Genomic DNA, 6,507 nt, shown 5'->3' on the forward strand with positions numbered 1-6,507 from the left:
CACACATACAATACTCACACACACACACACTACTCACACACACACACTACTCTCACACACACACACTACTCTCACACACACACTACTCACACACACACTACTCACACACACACACTACTCACACACACACACTACTCTCACACACACACACTACTCACACACACACACTACTCTCACACACACACTACTCTCACACACACACTACTCACAGACACACACTATCTCACACACACACTACTCTCACACACACACTACTCACACACACACACACACAACTCTCACACACACACACTACTCTCACACACACACACTACTCTCACACACACACTACTCTCACACACACACTACTCACACACACACACTACTCTCACACACACACTACTCACACACACACACTACTCACACACACACACTACTCTCACACACACACACTACTCACACACACACACTCCTCTCACACACACACACTACTCTCACACACACACTACTCACACACACACACTACTCACACACACACACTACTCTCACACACACACACTACTCACACACACACACTACTCTCACACACACTACTCTCACACACACACTACTCACACACACACTACTCACACACACACACTACTCCCACACACACACACTACTCTCAGACACACACTACTCTCACACACACACTACTCACACACACACACTACTCACACACACACACTACTCTCACACACACACACACTACTCACACACACACAAAACTCTCACACACACACTACTCACACACACACACTACTCTCACACACACACTACTCTCACACACACACTACTCACACACACACACTACTCACACACACACACACACTACTCTCATACACACACACTACTCACACACACACTACTCACACACACACACTACTCTCACACACACACACTTCTCACACACACACACTACTCTCTCACACACACACTACTCTCACACACACACTACTCTCACACACACACTACTCACACACACACACACTACTCACACACACACACTACTCTGACACACACACTACTCTCACACACACACACTACTCACACACACACACTACTCACACACACACTACTCACACACACACACTACTCTCACACACACACTACTCTCACACACACACACTACTCACACACACACTACTCTCACAAACACACTACTCACACACACACACTACTCTCACACACACACACTACTCTCACACACACACACTACTCTCACACACACACTACTCACACACACACACCACTCACACACACACACACTACTCTCTCACACACACTACTCTCACACACACACACTACTCTCACACACACACTACTCTCACACACACACTACTCTCACACACACACACTACTCACACACACACACTACTCTCACACACACACTACTCACACACACACACTACTCTCACACACACACTACTCTCACACACACATACTACTCTCACACACACACTACTCACACACACACACTACTCACACACACACACTACTCTCACACACACACTACTCTCTCACACACACACACTACTCTCACACACACACAATACTCACAAACACACACTACTCACACACACACACTACTCTCACACACACACACTACTCTCACACACACACTACTCACACACACACTACTCACACACACACTACTCACACACACACACACTACTCACACACACACACTACTCTCACACACACACTACTCTCACACACACACTACTCACAGACACACACTACTCTCACACACACACTACTCTCACACACACACTACTCACACACACACACACAACACTCACACACACACACTACTCTCACACGCACACTACTCACACACGCACATTACCCACACACACACACTACTCTCACACACACACACTACTCTCACACACACACTACTCTCACACACACACTACTCACACACACACACTACTCTCACACACACACGACTCACACACACACACTACTCTCACACACACACGACTCTCACACACACACACTACTCACACACACACACTACTCTCACACACACACACTACTCTCACGCACACACTACTCACACACACACACTACTCACACACACACACTACTCACACACACACACTACTCTCACACACACACACTACTCACACACACACACTACTCTCACACACACACTACTCTCACACACACACTACTCACACACACACTACTCACACACACACACGACTCCCACACACACACTACTCTCAGACACACACTACTCTCACACACACACTACTCACACACACACACTACTCACACACACACACTACTCTCACACACACACACTACTCTCACACACACACTACTCTCACACACACACACTACTCACACACACACACACTACTCTCACACACACACACTACTCTCAGACACACACTACTCTCACACACACACTACTCACACACACACACTACTCTCACACACACACTACTCTCACACACACACACTACTCACACACACACTACTCACACACACACACTACTCTCACACACACATACTACTCACACACACACACACTACTCTCACACACACACTACTCACACACACACACTACTCACACACACACACTACTCTCACACACACACGACTCTCACACACACACACTACTCACACACACACACTACTCACACACACACACTACTCTCACACACACACACTTCTCACACACACACACTACTCTCTCACACACACACTACTCTCACACACACACTACTCTCACACACACACTACTCACACACACACACACTACTCACACACACACACTACTCACACACACACACTACTCTCACACACACACTTCTCTCACACACAGACACTACTCACACACACACACTACTCTCACACACACACTACTCTCACACACACACGACTCACACACACACACTACTCACACACACACACACTACTCACACACACACACTACTCTCACACACACACACTACTCACACACACACACTACTCTCACACACACACACTACTCTCACACACACTACTCTCACACAGACACACTACTCTCACACACACACACTACTCTCACACACACACACTACTCACACACACACTACTCACACACACTCACTACTCACACACACACACTACTCTCACACACACACGACTCTCACACACACACACTACTCTCACACACACACACTACTCACACACACACTACTCACACACACACACAACTCTCACACACACACACTACTCACACACACACAATACTCTCACACACACACACACTACTCTCACACACACACAATACTCACACACACACACTATTCACACACACACACTACTCTCACACAAACACACTACTCTCACACACACACTACTCACACACACACTACTCACACACACACACTACTCACACACACACACTACTCTCACACACACACACACTACTCACACACACACTACTCTCACACAGACACACTACTCTCACACACACACACTACTCTCACACACACACACTACTCACACACACACTACTCACACACACTCACTACTCACACACACACACTACTCTCACACACACACTACTCTCTCACACACACACTACTCTCACACACACACACTACTCACACACACACTACTCACACACACACACAACTCTCACACACACACACTACTCACACACACACAATACTCTCACACACACACTTACTACTCTCTCACACACACACAATACTCACACACACACTATTCACACACACACACTACTCTCACACAAACACACTACTCTCACACACACACTACTCACACACACACTACTCACACACACACACTATTCACACACACACTCTACTCTCACACACACACACTACTCTCACACACACACTACTCTCACACACACACTACTCACAGACACACACTACTCTCACACACACACTACTCTCACACACACACTACTCACACACACACACACAACTCTCACACACACACACTACTCTCACACGCACACTACTCACACACGCACACTACTCACACACACACACTACTCTCACACACACACACTACTCTCACACACACACACTACTCTCACACACACACTACTCACACACACACACTACTCTCACACACACACTACTCACACACACACACTACTCTCACACACACACACTACTCTCACACACACACACTACTCACACATACACAATACTCTCACACACACACACTACTCTCACACACACACTACTCACACACACACACTACTCACACACACACACTAATCTCACACACACACACTACTCTCACACACACACTACTCTCACACACACACTACTCAAACACACACACTACTCACACACACACACTACTCCCACACACACACACTACTCTCAGACACACACTACTCTCACACACACACTACTCACACACACACACTACTCACACACACACACTACTCTCACACACACACACACTACTCACACACACACACTACTCTCACACACACACTACTCACACACACACACTACTCTCACACACACACACTACTCTCACACACACACTACTCACACACACACACTACTCTCACACACACACTACTCTCACACACACACTACTCACACACACACACTACTCACACACACACACTACTCTCACACACACACACTTCTCACACACACACACTACTCTCTCACACACACACTACTCTCTCACACACACTACTCTCACACACACACTACTCACACACACACACTACTCTCTCACACACACACTACTCTCTCACACACACACTACTCTCACACACACACACTACTCACACACACACTCTACTAACACACACACACTACTCTCACACACACACTACTCTCACACACACACACTACTCACACACGCACTCAACTCTCACACACACACTACTCACACACACACACTACTCCCACACACACACTACTCCCACACACACACTACTCACACACACACACTACTCTCACACACACACTACTCACACACACACACTACTCTCACACACACACTACTCTCACACACACACACTACTCACACACACACACTACTCTCACACACACACTACTCTCACACACACACTACTCTCACACACACACACTACTCTCACACACACACTACTCTCACACACACACACTGCTCACACACACACACTACTCAAACACACACACAACTCTCACACACACACTACTCTCACACACACACTACTCACACACACACACTACTCACACACACACACACTACTCTCACACACACACTACTCTCACACACACACACTACTCACACACACACACTACTCACACACACACTACTCACACACACACACTACTCTCACACACACACTACTCACACACACACACTACTCTCACACACACACACTACTCTCACACACACTACTCACGCACACACACTACTCTCACACACACACTACTCACACACACACACTACTCTCACACACACACTACTCTCACACACACACACTTCTCACACACACACTACTCACACACACACTACTCACACACACACTACTCTCACACACACACTACTCTCACACACACACACTACTCACACACACACTACTCACACACACACACTACTCTCACACACACACTACTCACACACACACACTACTCTCATACACACACACTACTCTCACACACACACACTACTCACACACACACACACTACTCTCACACACACACTACTCTCACACAGACACTACTCTCACACACACACACTACTCTCACACACACACTACTCTCACACACACACTACTCTCACACACACACACTACTCACACACACACACTACTCTCACACACACACTACTCACACACACACACACTACTCACACACACACACTACTCACACACACACACTACTCTCATACACACACACTACTCTCACACACACACTACTCACACACACACACTACTCTCACACACACACACTACTCTCACACACACACTACTCACACACACACACTACTCTCACACACACACACTACTCTCACACACACACTACTCACACACACACTACTCTCACACACACACACTACTCACACACACACACTACTCTCACACACACACTACTCTCTCGCACACACTACTCACACACACACACACAACTCTCACACACACACACTACTCTCACACGCACACTACTCACACACGCACACTACTCACACACACACACTACTCTCACACACACACACTACTCTCACACACACACTACTCTCACACACACACTACTCACACACACACACTACTCTCACACACACACTACTCACACACACACACTACTCACACACACACACTACTCTCACACACACACACTACTCACACATACACAATACTCTCACACACACACACTACTCTCACACACACACTACTCACACACACACACTACTCACACACACACACTACTCTCTCACACACACACTACTCACACACACACTACTCTCACACACACACTACTCTCACACACACACTACTCA

The sequence above is a fragment of the Chiloscyllium punctatum genome, chromosome 34 (assembly GCF_047496795.1).
Source record: "Chiloscyllium punctatum isolate Juve2018m chromosome 34, sChiPun1.3, whole genome shotgun sequence".
Taxonomy (NCBI): Eukaryota; Metazoa; Chordata; class Chondrichthyes; order Orectolobiformes; family Hemiscylliidae; genus Chiloscyllium; species Chiloscyllium punctatum.